The sequence below is a fragment of the Cricetulus griseus genome, assembly GCF_003668045.3.
Source record: "Cricetulus griseus strain 17A/GY chromosome 1 unlocalized genomic scaffold, alternate assembly CriGri-PICRH-1.0 chr1_1, whole genome shotgun sequence".
Classification (NCBI taxonomy): Eukaryota; Metazoa; Chordata; class Mammalia; order Rodentia; family Cricetidae; genus Cricetulus; species Cricetulus griseus.
The window spans coordinates 255083454-255098855 of NW_023276807.1; the positions used below are offsets into that span (position 1 = coordinate 255083454).

Genomic DNA, 15402 nt, shown 5'->3' on the forward strand with positions numbered 1-15402 from the left:
TGGAATTTACAATAATCTATCAGGCATTTTATAATTCCGGTTCTCATGCAAACACTTGTGTGAAATTTATCTCAGGTGTTTAAACCTACAATGCCGCTAAAAGATAGGCGAGTAGACAGGACTGAGAGTATCTAGACATATTATTGATGGACTCTAAAATCCCTTCTGTTTCTCTTAGTACTATCTTTTTTTTATGTTAATACTTACTAACTTTTGGCTGAAAATGTCAGGGTTGTTTAATTTTAGAGACGAAGCAACTTAGGATAAAATACTTGCTGTGGAGAATAATTAATAGCTTGTAATGCTGCATTGAGCTTGAAAGTGAAAACATTTGAGGTACAAGCAGAAATGCACATGGAAACTTAAGGACAGTTACTGAAGGGGTGTAAGTTGTGAATAGGAGCAGAGTCAGGTTCAGATAGGGTGGAGTTCTTTCTTCCTAAATCTGTTTCAAAGTGGAGAGTTTTACATGTTCCCCAGAGGTCATCTTCTCAGTGATTTGAATTCCACAGTGTAGTGAAAATGGAGGTTTCTGTCCTGCCAGGTCCTGCCACCCTTCAGCCCTAAATAAGCACACAGATGCTACATTAATTATAAAAGTGTTGGCCAATATCCAGGGCTTCTTATTGGCTAGCTCTGTCTTAATTTTTAAGCCATAACTATTTTCACGTGGTCTTGGCTTACTGGAGAATGCCTGGACCTGCTACTCCTTTGGCGCTTACATGGTGTCTCTTCGAGGCCTCTCTGCCTCTCTCCCCAGCATTCTCCTTGACTCCTAGTCCTACCTATCTTCCTGCCTCTACTGGCCAATCAGTGTTTTATTCATCAACCAATAAGAGAAATATATATACAGAAGGACATCCCCCATCAGTGGAGAGTTATTGACTAGAGTCCAGAGGGTCAGTGTTTCCTCTCAAGTCTTGTGATTTTGCTTCCATTCAGGATGGGTGGAGGACAAATGTTTATTTTTTTCACATGGTGAGACTATCTGTTCTGTGGTTACTTCTCATGAAAGCTAAGCTTTGTGGGGCTAGGGGACATGCACTTCAATCTGAAAACTCAAATCCTTTGTTTTCACAACCTCATTGCCTTGCCGATGGTATTAGACCTGACCTTACAAGTGGCTGTTTGTAACTTTCACTAGAAATGCTAGTGTGTGGTTTCAGGTGTCAGTGCAAGCCTTTCCAGGAGTGTTTTATATACTTTTTTCCCACCACACCCCTCCAAAGTGAGAATGCTTCTGAATTCCCAAATACCTCTGGCTATTATGACAATGCTACTGAAAATCTCAATATTACTACAACTGAATAATGATAGTATTTCCTGGAATATTTGTTATCTGGGGCTGTGGGGATTTACTGCTCTTCCATAGGGCTCAGTCTGTTTCTAGCACCCATGTAGGTGGCTCACAACAGCCTGTGACTCCAACTCTAGGGGATTCAGCATTTTTTTTCTGGACTCCATGGGCACCTGCACTCACATGCACACACCCACGTACAGACACACATACACAAACAATTCTAAAATGAAAAAAATAAATGTTAAAATAAATTTGTATTTTGCAGATTATATGCCAAGCCCTGTGCTAGGTGCTAGGTAGCAGCACCAACACATAGTGTTGGTTCTACAAATACAAATCATGTTAAAAAGTATGAAAAGGAAAAAACAAAGTACGGGAAAATATAAGGAATGAATTAGGTTCAGTTACCAAATCATAATGATTCTTAAATGGGGGCCCTCAGAGATCCTAGGAGATTGCAAGAAGAAGCCATTCCATGCAGGAAACTAGGTATGCAACGGTGCAAGGATGGGGAATGTCTCAGTAGATGGAGAGGACGGAAGAGGGTGTTCTGAATGAGAATGGCCCACATAGGCTCTTATATTTGAATGCATAGTCCCCGGTTGATGCACTGGAAAGATTGGGAGGTATGTTCTGTTAGACCCCCGGAAAACTCAGGTATCTGGGGTCCCAGGCCACGACCTCGGTCACCCCAATCACCAGGCAGATTTGAGAGCTTGCTGCAAACTGCATGAGGCTTTATTGTTTTTTTTTTTTTGTTTGTTTGTTTTTTATGAGCTAACCCCATGTTACCTCGGGTCTTTCACCCACCAGCCATGGCGGATGGCTAGCAAAGACAGCTCGAACCCGCTGCATACAGATCTTTATAGGGCAGCGTAAGGGGAGTGTCTAGGGGTACGCACAGGCTCAGGATTGGTGTGCCTCCAGGCTTGGAGGACTTGCCCTGTGTTGATTGGTCAACTGGTTGTTATGGCCCATAGGCCCTCTCAGGGTGGTTGCTATGCTCTGTGCATCATTGCTGTGTGCTTGTCCGTAAAGCACACCCAGAGCGTAAAGCATAGCACCACCAGCTAACTTCTGATTGGTTCCTTGTCACAAGGCAGGCATCTGACTTTCTAGTGTCTAGGACAAGGTCAGAGAAGCACGTGTTCGGCCGTTAAGACTGCAGAAAGGGGAGCTGGTCCCTTCAGTTCTTGTTGGAGTGGTGTGTCTTCATTGAAGGAGGTGTGTCACTGGGAATGGGCTTTGAGGTTTCAAAAGCCCAAGCCGGGGCCAGTGTCTCTCCCTCCTCCTGCTGCCTATGGAGCAGCGTGTGATTCATAGCTGCTTTTCCAGGACCATGCCTGTCTGCCTGACACCATGCTCCGCACCATGATGACAATGGACTAACCAACCCTCAGAAGCTTAAGTAAGCAAGCCCCCACTTAAAAACTTTCTTTTCAAAGAGTTTCCTTCACGATGTCTCTTCCCAGCAATAGAATAGTGAGTAAGACAAGAACCATGTGCTTGGTGCCTGGTAAGGATAAGAAACTGAATTTTTTATGAAGCTAGATATGTTGAGTTGGATTTGAAAAAGTTAAATTCTGTTCTATTTGCTATGACCAAAATTAATTTTAAAAGTATTGTCTTAGGCTATGATTATATTCAAATAGTGAAATGCAATAGGTGAAAGCTGATGGAGAGTCAGCTATTTGAGATGAGAGATGATGGAAGTAGAGATGGTTAGAAGGAGAAAGATTGGGAGAAAAGAATGGTACGACTTGGTCCATTGGTCACAATACTTAAGGAAGAAATCTATTTTCTAGGAGAGTGGAGATCCCACCTACCCAGATGGAAAAGAACCGAGAAGGAACAAGCTGGTTTAGGCCGCACTGGGGGAAAGCAGGAACCTGATTTTGTGCACATAAGCCTTGTGATGTCTTTAAGACAAACATACCACAACAACACTCTATTAGACAGATCTGGAACTGAGGTGCAAAAAGGAGAGAAAATTAATTTGGGAGTTGCCATATAAACAGATGCAAAACCAGAAATGGATGAGGATATTGAAGGAAGAGAAGTTTAAAAGGCTGTGTGTTAAGGCTGTGTGCAGCATTTCAAAATCAGCTGTAAGAGGAAGAGTCAGCATTTCAGAGATAAAAGTAGTGGCCACACCAACGGAGGAGGTGTGGTGAGTGAATGTGGTGTCTGTGAGACGAGAAAAAGGAATTCAAAGAATGAGAGCTAAAGAATGTGGGGTACTGAAAAGACAGATGGTCCTGAATGTGCCTCTGGCTTTTGACAATAGGGAAGTCATGGTGGCCTTGGAAGGAGCAGTGTCTGTAATTGGATTATGGTGGGCCAACCACTAACAGAGGGGAGCTCATTTTGGAAGCTTTGTTGTGGATGGGATCAGAGAAGCAGGGGGGTGAAGAGGCTGCAACAGGAGATTATTTTAACCATGAGCTCTGAGGCCATGTCTAAATGTTGCAAAGAATGATGTGTGCCCAAGATGGTGCTGAAGATTCCTGGAGAGGAAGGATCCAAGCAGCCAAGGCTAATGCTTGTTTGGTAGCAGCAGGCTACAGATATGATGTACTTTAATCCATTTTAATCCTCACACTACCACTGGGAGATAAATATCACAGATCTAACACCTTGTTACATTTCAAATAGCTTAGGAAGCCCAGTAAGAATGGCCTCCAGCTTAATGTGTCTATTAGGGCTACCGAAATACAAAAACAAAGTGTGGATGTTTCTCTACTGCATCCCTGGGCTGCTGAGCTTGTTCTTAGGGGGAGATCAGAGAAAATCTTCTTTCTTGCTCTCTGTCCATCCTTTACTCCCACCTCTCCAGGATTTCCTCGGAGCTGGCTTTATGACATAGGCCTCCTTTATCTTCTGGGATCTCCTCATGCTTGGGTAGCACCCCAAGGCCAACAAGATCAATATTGATCTTGTGCCTTACAGCACGTTTTGAGTTGGTGCATTTGTTCACTAAATGTGGGATTACATAATGACTGCTAGATACTTACTGTGTAGTAAGGATCAGATAAAGCCCGAGTACTCACCTAACTTGTGTCTACCATGTCTGTGTAAGTGGTGGTGTGTGCATGTGATTGACAATGGAAGCAATGAAGGTTTAAAACAATAATTTCAAATAGTAAGGAATAATGCACAAATATTCAATATTTCATTAAATGTGAGTATTTCTGTCAGTGGAAACAAATCAGGGCAATGTGACAGAGAATTATCTAATGGTCCTTTAGAGAGAGAGGCCAGAAAGATCCCAGTATTTTGCTAAGAAAGCCCCTCCACCGAGGATAAATATAGAACAAAGAGAGTCTCTGTTGACTCATAGGACAGTCAAGGGGATGCAGGAGATCCTAGCTTTGTCCACCTGTCTCCTCTCAGTTTATAGATAAACAAAGGGCACAGTCACCAAGCCAGCTCAAGGCTCTATTGCTCAAAAGAATAAGCCCTGTGTCCAGTCAGTCTAAGGACCTTAAACAGAAGCACTAAGCATAGGCGTCTAGTCATCTCTACAAGGCCTTGGACAAGACCTGGCTGTCCAAGGGTTAGCCAAGTCAGCATCTCACGGCCAAATGAGGAGTGAAGGTAGCTGGGAACCCCTGGGGAGAACAGACAACATCAGATCAAAACATTTACTGCCATACCATCTTCCAATTGTGAAATGCCATTTTCTTAGACAATTAGATCTGAAAATTTTGCCAAAAGCCTTTTGGTCTTTCCTTTCTCTTCTAGGAAGGAATGTGCTTAAATTTTCCCAGAAAAATGGGTGTTCCCTTCAGAGCAATTGATTGCTCAATCTTCCTCAGTAGCAGCAAATTCCAGAGAATCAGAAAAAAACAAAACAAAACAAAAAAACCCCAGAGGGCTAGATTTATTGATTTTCATATCTGAACAAAATTGCTGCATAGAAACACATGGTTTGGCATGACGGGTGGTCTGTGCTGAGCTGTGGCAGGTCAGGGTGCCTGTGACTGTGTGCTGATGTCTGGGGCATACCTTGAAGCTTCACGGTGGGGCACGGCCTGGAAGTGAGTGAGTGAGAAAGTGGTCAGTCTGTCCTCTGTGTCTAGTTTAGCGGGCTGTCCCTCAAACTTCCCATGCAAAATCTTAAAATCATTTGTTGTCTCAGAAGGGGACTGGTGATGGGGGGTGGTGGGTGACATGATAAGGAAGCCAAGGACAAAGATGCATAGGGGATAGCGAATAAAATGGAGAAGATACTGAGAAGGTCCAAGATTGCTGTTACTATTTCCTATTTCCTTCCCAATCATGGCCAGAATCTTAGGTTTCTTTGGAGTCTTTTTAGGGGAGCCTTGGAGATTTCTCCATTATCATCTCCTTCTCCACCTGCTTTCATCTATCTTGTCCTTTAGATAGTTGTCATATGAAACTTCGTTGTTTTGTGGGTCTCTACCCACTCTCATCTACCTATGATGTACTACAGGAAGACTCTCCTTGTTGGCTTCCTGCATATAGCTTATATTTACTAATTTAAAAAAATCATGTATTTATTTTTATTTTATATGCATATGTATTTCACCTGTATGTGGGTCTGAGTGAGAGTGTCGGGTTCTCTAGACGTGAAGTTACAGACAGTTGTAGGCTGCCGTGTGGGTGCTGGGAACTGAACCCTGGTCCTCTGGAACAGCAGACAGTACTCTTAACCACTGAGCCCCCATATTTACTATTTTTTCTACTTGAATATTCCCAGTGCCTTTACCACATCCGTGCTGCCTGGGTTAACAAGAGGGAGAACCCAGCAGACATCTGCATCCACACTTCCAGGGAGCTTGGCCCTCTCCTTCCAGCTGAACTCCACCCATGGTGATCTTTAGAGTAATGCCAGCTTCCTCAGTTTGGCAATTTGGCTGGCAGAGGTCAAAATTAGTTGGGAGTAACTTTCTCATTTTTTCCTGGGAAATTTTAGGTACATTCCTTTTCTAGGAGAGAAAGAAAAATCTAAGTGGCTTTTGGCAAATTTAAGAAAGTTAGACAGAAATTCAAATTTTCAAAATTTAAAATTTGCATAAGAAAATTCCAAATAAAGTTCACTGTTCATATTATAAAGTTTAGATTGGTTAGTTAAGTCTTCTGGGTAACTTAATCTCTGAGTAGCAACTTAGGCTTCTAGAAGCTTCTCTGGATGTTTAGAACTGAGGAAGTGCAGGTGGAAAAACAAAGAGGGGGGGGTTGGTGTCAAGCCTGGATGTAGTCTTTATCACTTCTCTTTATACACTCCTGGCCAACACTCTCTACTAGGCTATATCCAAGGATAGAAGGGGCGGTGACATGTCGTTTAGCAATGTGCTCAAGTAAAAAGGAGAACTTTGGTGAAAAATTAACTGGTTGTGGGCACAGATGTCTTGAGTCAACATCTCCTTTTATGACAGGCTCTCCCTATGTAGCCCTGGCTGTCGTGAAACTTGATATGTAGCCCAGTTTGGCACTCGTGCATGCGTGAGTGGTGTGTGTGTGTGTGTGTGTGTGTGTGTGAGAGAGAGAGAGAGAGAGAGAGAGAGAGAGAGAGAGAGAGAGAGAGAGAGAGTCCACAGTATGTGCCTGGAGGTCAGAGGACAGCTTGTGAGAGTCAGTTTTCTCCTTCCACTCTGTGGGCCCGGTGGTTGAACTCAGGTCATCAGGCTTGGCAGCTGGTGACTTTACCTGCTGCGTCACCTTGCCAGCTCCCTCCTTTTCTTTTACTAATCAAATGATCCTACTACATTAAGAAAAAGGATGGTAGCTTTGAAGAGCATGTATAACATCTTCACAAATCCACCCAGTTGGAAAACTCTTGTGTTTTGGTATGATGAATTGTAGCAACAAAGTCCGATAGTAAGGAAATGGGGTCTGCTTAGAGCCCGTCAAGAGATGACTGGATAACGAGATGTGGCAATACGTACACACGATGGAATTTTATTCAGGAAAAGGGATGGAACTAGAATAAGTATTAGAACTAGAACTAGAACTAGAACCAGTATTATAAATAAGGCAGTGGAGGACACTTAGCACATGTTCTTTCTCATATGTGGATCCTAGCTTCTAAATTTTATTTGCATGTATTTATGTGGGAGTGGGTGTGGGTAGAGGCCAGGGACCTGGAAAGAGGCTCATGGGGACGGAAAAGCAAGCTAGGAGGGAAGGAGTGTGACGGGGAATAGAATGAATGTGACATCCAAATGCAGAGGAAGTGTGAGAAGCAGAAGGGGGTGGAGAGGCCGAGAGATGAAGGCAGGCAGATTGGGAAGGGCCACAGAGACTATGCAAGGGGCGCCATAAACAAACCTGTTACTTTGTATGCTAAGTAAAAAAATAACATTTTCAGAAAGTATGCTGACTTTTAAAAGATACAAAGTTGAGAACGAAAATTATGAGTCTGCTATTTTTTCCCCACAGTGAAACAATCACCAGTATTATACACTGAAGACAATGCCATTACACTAGGCCATTTCGTAGGATGCTGGTCCCTTCCCATTTCTCTGACTTTTTATATCTTCAAAAGAAGTAACACTAGCGTCTTCATTTTACCTATTTAAAAATATTATAATAAAGAAACATAAAACAAAATGGAAAGGGGTGGGGAAAGGAGGGAGGAAGGAATACTGGACACAAACACATCACACTTATTTTTCATGATCGTTTGCTGCTGTTGTATAGTAAGAGATCACATTGAACTTTGAGGTCTTCCTCCCAACTCTGAAAAAAAGATAAACAGAACTTTATTTCACTATTTATTTTGACATCAAGTTTATTCTTAACTCACACTTGTACAAGCCCTGGGTTGTACCTCTGTAACTGGGGAAATGTTTGGGGCGAGCCCCTTCCTTTCTTAGCCTTGCAATCCCATTCATGCAGTCACCCTTTAGTAAGTTACAGATGAGCAATGTGTTTTTGGGAAGTTTTGAGCGCGTGAGACGCATCCAGGAGTGTGCAATAATTACAAAACAGTCTAAAAGGTACAATTAGGAATGACGGAAGTGCACTTCTCTTTTCTGGCAAGACCAGGCAAGCTTCAGAGGGAAATCTCTGCAATCTATCCAACTGTACACTTTCCCCTGGTGTCAAAATATCCCAAACTTGCAGGCATTTCAGGACCTGTGCTTTCCCTCTTGCATATGAGCTTGTCCTGAAAGTTGCACGGTGTAGTCTGGTCTCTCTGCCTGAGTAGAGGTAGGGATATAAAACGCCTTTGGTATGCAGAGCCTGCAGCCCACAAAGGTAGCTTCAGGAACTGTAGGAGTTGTCTCTTACTGTAAGTAGAAGGATTCCAATAAACCCATTTGGCCAAACACTTCCACCCTTCCTGGTTCACTGTACCCATTCAAGTCACTGTTATGGAAAAAATAGGAACAGCAAGTCCAAGGTCACAGAGATTCTCAGAGAGGAGATTAGAACAAAATGTGATCAAAAGAGTCATTATGCAACATCTTAACATTTGATTGTATGGTTTGTTTCTCTCTGTGCTCACATGAGAAGTATTTTACTAACCAAAAATGTAGTATGAGAAAATATTTTCAATAAATTAATAGCAGCTATGTTTTAGACAGGCGGTTGGAGAAATGGTCACAGAGCTAAGTTTCTCTCTTATTTCGTTTTCCTGCCAACAAACTGGGAGAAGTCATTTTACTCCGGAGAACTAGGCCTTGGGTATTTCTCAGAACATCCAAGAGGCTTTTCCATCAAGAATCCAGAATGTCATCTGTGGAAGGATGGCCACTGGCCATTAGAGTCCAGCATTGGGTGTATGACTTCCGGTCTCCTTCTCCACATGCCTGCCTGAAATCCCCAAGGAGTCTTCAGTTGCTTTGAACATTTGCAAATTCTGTGGTCACATTCCCATACCGAACTCAGCAATAGCAGATGTCCGAAATTTGTCCTGTGTGCTACAGAGTACATAGGTTTTTTTCTATCTTGAAATGGCTAAGAGCAGAATTTGAGCATGGAACTAACAGAAAATACCACATCCTTAGGACCTTGACGTTCCTTTTTTTTTTCTTTTTTTAAACCTTGACATTCTTTATTAGCTTTAGAGCAGATATTTCTCTTGAGTGTGTCTTCCCCACGCCCAGCTCAGTTCAATATTTGAGTGCCTGTCACCATTTCATCTGCATTTTCATAAGCGATTTGCGTGTGTGTGTGTGTGTGTGTGTGTGTGTGTGTGTGTGTGTGTGTGTGTGTGTATGTGTGGTCATGTGAGTCACTTCTTCCTCACCTCCCACAAATAGCGTGGGTTAAATAGAGCTGTGGGGATTTTTTTTTTAAAGAAATCATTTTGACTTCACAATCTAAAAAGGCATCACTTATATTGAACACACACACGAACAACCTACCAATGCAGCGGCAGTGGAAGGTTCCATAAAGTCGGGGGGGGGAAGGGGGGGGCAGTGGTTGGTGTTTTGTTGTGGTGCAGTTGCCCCGCCGCCTTGATCTTTTGCTATTTCGTAGGCAGGTTAAATCACAGAGTGAATTGAGAACCTGACCTCATTGTATCCTACGTGCTGAATCACCGTCCTACAACTGTCATCAGAAGGCACCGGCAGGAGCCTGCTCTCCTGAAATAAAAACGTGAACAGGCTTGTGTGACCTGTTTACTGCCGTTTCTCGTTAATTCTACACGAATATGATGAACAAAATGCCGTTTTCTCTTTCTCTTCCCCCTTTCTATTCGTCATGCCAAGGTTTGAAAAAAATCCTGCCAGTGGCTTTCATTTTAAGGTTGGGATTGGAGCACTAGCCTGGTCTCAAGTGTTGTGACTGGCCTCTAGCGGATGCGATGAGTTACATCAAGTTTCAAATGGAATGTATCTTTTTGTTTCTCTCCAGAGGAAATCCAGTCTCAAATGAAAACCCGACTGCCTGGGAGTCATCCTAGAAGAATTCGATGTTTTGAACAAGAGATGGATGATAGATTTTAATCTCTATTTTGACTCATTTTGTCTTGATTTGAAACCCCCAGATCTCAGAAGAGTTAAGGAAATCAACACTCCTGTGTCATACTATTGAAGAATTCTCTCTCTCTCTCTCTCATGATCTAACTGCTTTTCTCTGAACCACTCAATTAGAAGGAAAACTACTGGAATTCTACCTAGAGTCTTGATATTCCGGTGATGGCCCCTGCCACTCTGATTATAAACCAGGAGGCTTCTTTGAGCGTGCCAGCTTTCAATTATTTAAATGGGTAGTTCAACCAACCGTTTTTCATTCAAAATGCAACAAAAGTTAGAATTGCGTGCTGACTCGTATCCAGATGCTGTCTTCTTTGGGCCTGGCCAGCTGATGCTGCTGTTAGTTTCCTGATGTGTCAGAAACACATTTGTACTTCATGGCAATCTATAATAAAGTCTACAACGAATGTATCCGAGCAATTGCTTCCCAGACCCAGCAGACGGGGCGTGTTACAAATCAATCATTGTGTGTGCATCTCTGCACACAACCACACACACTGTGTGCCCAAACTAGGGGTGTTATTCCTTAGAGGCTTGGGACTTGAGGTTTCCATTGTTCTCTTCAGTGTAAACAAGCGCTGTTTTGATGGCTACATCTTCCATCAATATTAATTATTAAAAATCATCTTTAACGACTTGTTGATAGGATCAATTCTAAATGTTCTAGTAGTTATTTTTACCAGACTATCTGGTGTCTGGTGAGTATCCTATAAGGCTATTTTTGCCCAATTTTTCTTTCATACTTTAGTTATAAAGTTTCCTGTTTCATCTCAAAAAGAATTGGATCAGAGCAATATCCAGAATCTTTAGAAAACTAATTTCAGTAGTCTCCTGCTTCCTCTGGTCCAACTTTTCCTACCTTCTGGACCAGCAAAGAAGCTCAGTTTGAATCGCTGCAAAGCTGTGAGATTGAAAAGCTACATTCAATCTCTTGCTGTGCTGTGACATCGGGTTTGAGTTTGCAAGCCCCTGATTTTGCCCTGGAAAACTTTCAGAGCCACCTTGTGCATCCCTTGTCTGAAATGTGTCTGTGTGGCTAATTGCTCATAGCAGATGCAAACAGAAACAGTTGCTTCTGCAGCTTGAGGCTCCTTCTGCCAGCTACCAGTGGCTCCCTCTCCAGCTTCTCAGGGCAGCTTCTCTAAGACTTCACTCATCTGAGCAAATCCTCCTCTCACTCCCACACTCTCTCTCTCTGTCATCAGATGACCTTGGCTCTCATGTGCCAGACTGTTTACATAACTCTATGCAGTTCTCTTGGCTAACTGAAAGTGCTTACCTTTACAAATACCCCTCATCTCTTCTCTCCAGGGGAGGGTGAAGGGATGCCTCTTCTTTTCCAAATGAGTCCCTCCCCTGTGTCTGCTTCCTTCTCTGGCTCCTCTGCTTCCTTTTCAGGTATCTTCCGACTGGCTTCATCCCCTCAGGATGCAAACATGACATCAACTCTCCCGAAATACTGCTTTAGACTCTGTGAGAGGAGGAGAAATGCCTCCTCCTGCACACAGAGGCCACAGTGGGTCTGTAGCCAGAAGCTGCCATGAGTTTGGTCCCATGGCCTTGCCACCCTGGTTTCAGCATATTACAGTTAGGAGCTGCAGCCAACGGCAGCTCAGATGTGAGAGCCAAGACTACAGGCGTTCTGTCTGCAAGCAATAGAAAATTATTCCATATAATTTAACCTCCATAGGAAATTCAATGGATAGACATCTGGCTCACCTATCTTCAGGAGCCTGCAAGAACTTTAAAGAATAGAGTTCCCTGGAGTATCTGCATGGGGGCATGGAGAGGGACAGCAAAAGTTCTAGAGAAACATTTTCAGCTGGCTACTTCTGCTGACCCTTTGATGGACTGGGCTGCAGAGGTTTCTGTATGTGTCTGTCTTAGACCAAATGACTAGCTTGTCACTACTGTAGCAGACATGTTGGTACCACTGAATTATTTGCATATCTACTTCCCTTGTGTCTATAGAGCACTCACTAGTTGTGTGTGTGTGTGTGTGTGTGTGTGTGTGTGTGTGTGTGTGTGTGTGTGTTGGTGCTCATGCACATGTGTACATTCACAGGGTCTGAGGAGTTAGGTGTTGTTCCTAAGAAGCTGCCCACCTTTCTTCTTTGAGACAGGCTCTCTCTCTGTCACAGGGGCTGGCTGGCTGGTGAGCTCAGGGGGTCTCATGTGCCACTGCTTCTGGGATTGCAAACACCATCAGGCTTAGCACTTTTTCTTTTTCTTTTTGAAATGTGGGTGTTAGACTAGAACTCATGTCCTCATTCTTGCAAAGTAAGTACTTTATGGAACCATCTCACCATCTCCCCAAACCCGAAAAGGATGCTCGTTTTCTTTGATTATTACTATTTAAAATAAAAAGCTTTATCCCGAAACCCCACAAAATTTTTCCTAAACCCAAATTAAAGTTCAGTCATCAGTTAATGTCATCTCTCAAGTGTTGAAATGTAAATGAGCAGAGGGTGCTGGGGTTGGGGACGTCAGGTCAAAGCTGATAGGTCACTGTGATGTCCCAAAGGAGTGTCACTCATGCAAGATGGAACACCAGGCCTAGGAAAGGCTAAAATGTGGCAGAAAACAATAGAACGGGCTTGGGGGAGCAGGTGGAAACAGAAATGGAAATGGGAAGCTTATAAGGGGTGGGCAGAATCCCAGGAGGAACAGAGAAGGGAAGGGAGGATGCTCCAAGAAGGGGGAGGGCTGGTGAGTGAAGAGACAAAAGAGCAGGGGACAGAGGCAGTGAGTGTGAAAGGCAAGGCAGGGGGTTTTAACTGTTGATTTATTTGAAGGTTACGGAAAACATTGGTATGCATAGTGAATGACCAGGAAAGGGTGAATGCAGCTGTCTAATTAATAAGAGGGAAGGGGCCTAGGGGAAGATCAAAACAGGGCCCATATCAGGCCAGTCAGTCCCTGGGTTCAGTGGTGCCAGAGTGAGTGGGAATACAGAGGGGAAAGGACCCAGACATAGGAAGTGGGTCTAATACAGACTTTGGTGTCACCTTCCAAAGTGTTCTGTCTCACAGCTTTCCGGAAAGGTGGTTTGTGATTCACGTAAGCATGACCATACATCCCTAATTAACATCTCTATTTGTCTACTTTTGACCCATTGAAAGAAAATTTTGTCAATGTCACTGTTTCTTACTGTTTGAGATTAAGTTTTGTGTAGTAAACAAGGAGGACCCTAAAAGAGACAAACTTTGTCCCCTGGAGAAGGGGAAAGGGTCACGATCCCCTGAGCAAATTGAGAGCATGGGAAGAGGGAGGAGGGAGCTACGAGAATGAGAAGGGAAGAAGAGGAAGAATGCAGAGGTCATGAGGGAGCAGAAAGGTTGAGTCAGGTGTAGGTAGGGTTTTAGTTGGGGGATGGCAGGGGAAGACGGGAGGGAGAGGAGAACTGGGATTGTCATGTAATTCAATCTTGTTTGTAATTCAAATAAAAAAGAAATCCATCAATAATAAACAAAAAAGAAATAAATAGGAGATTATGTTTTGTGTTGATTAATGGCCAAATACAGCTTGAAGAGGTAATACAGCACCATGCAAACACTGAGTAACTAGATTATTTTGGGCGAACCTGACTCAGAATTTGCAGCTGTACAATTTGGGTTTTTTCTCCTTTGGCTAATGACTTTGCCCAGCGAAGCCAAATGGAAAGAACCAGCATGGAGCAGGGAGGAGCACGTGCAAGGGGCTGGCAACACGATGATGACAATCTTTCAGAGCTGAGAATCCCAGCGTCTGAGCATGTCATTTTGCAAATGTGGAAAATGATCTTTGCGAAGCCACGTGCTTGGCTAAGGTCATCACATGGGAGGAGAACTAAGAGACCTTGTTTCCGCTTCTGCTATGAGGATAGAATTTTTAGTATGTGATAATGACAACAGGAAAAACGCCATTCTCTAACACTGGGCAAGTGGAGAAGAGACTTCTTGACTATGTAAATTGTCACGTACTATCTACACTTTTGTAAAGCTGGCTTCTATTTTGAGAGTCAGTGAGAAATTTGAGGAGAAGAGTAAAATGATTAGACTATACTTTGGGGAGTTAGTTAATCTAGTGGGAATAGCCTTCATGACTACAGTGGGTTAAAAATAACACACACTTTAAATGTATTTATCACCACATTTTAATCAACCCTGGCTGTTTTAGTGGCATGGTCTTTTTTGTGGGACTTACATAGGAAATCTATTACACTTTCACTTGTACCCTGCCCTTCGCAAACACTACCATTTGTTTTTCTATGAAGTGGCCTAGTTTTCATAGGTGAAAATTTTGTTTGAGCTGCTAATTGTGGTTTTCTGTTTGGTGTCATGGACACTTAGTGCTCTCTCTGAGATCAGAATAAAGTCATCTCAGTGCACACAGACTGCCGGGATGAACTGCATCATGAAACAGTGGGGATTTGTCTCTCCCAGCCCTGGAGATGGAGAAGGTCACAGTCACAGCATCAGAATATTTGCTGTCTGACAGAAAAGTGCCTGTGCCCTAGTTGATGACTGCCTTCCTGGTGTATACTCACCAGGCAGAGGGACAAGGGGGCGTCCATATGGGCTTTTTAAGGGCACTGTTAACTGTTTGTCTCTGGGCAGACAAAGTTAAGTTAGATGGCGTGGACATGGACTTCATGGATAGTCTTGATCTGCTTTGTATGAGAACACAAACAAAGCTTAACTTGGATTATTTCTTGGAAATGCCTAAGTTAAAGAGAAATGAAACTTAGCTAGGCTTGGTGGCACACGTCTTTAATCCTGGCACTCAATCGTCAGAGGCAGGTGGATCTCTGAGTTCAAGGCCAGCCAGATCTACAGAGAGAGTTCCAGGACAGCCAGGGCTACACAGAGAAACCTTGCACCCAGCCCCCAAGCAAAACAAACAAACAAACAAAAAGAAACTTAAGCTTAACCAATCAGAATTCACAGATTAACATATACAACTAAGGACTTTTTAACAAAATAGGCTAAATATGATGCTTAAACCTGGAACTCCTGGAACAGTTCCTTTGTCTTATATTTGTGTTCAGTCCATAACAGCTGTCTTTGACATCTGGGCCCCCACTTCTGGCTTGACCTGCTGGATTCACAAATCAGTGTTCACTAATATAAACTGTTTAATTGTGTGTGTGTGTGTGTGTGTGTGTAT

At 43.2% G+C, this 15402-nt stretch overlaps 1 long non-coding RNA gene across 1 annotated transcript; it reads left to right on the top strand.

Moving 5' to 3' along the window:
- The first annotated feature begins 9708 nt into the window (after nt 1-9708).
- On the top strand, nt 9709-10665 carry LOC118239715. The gene is made up of 2 exons (XR_004772532.1): nt 9709-9987; nt 10133-10665. It is a non-coding gene; the product is annotated as an uncharacterized LOC118239715 (long non-coding RNA).
- Nucleotides 10666-15402: the final 4737 nt, after the last annotated feature.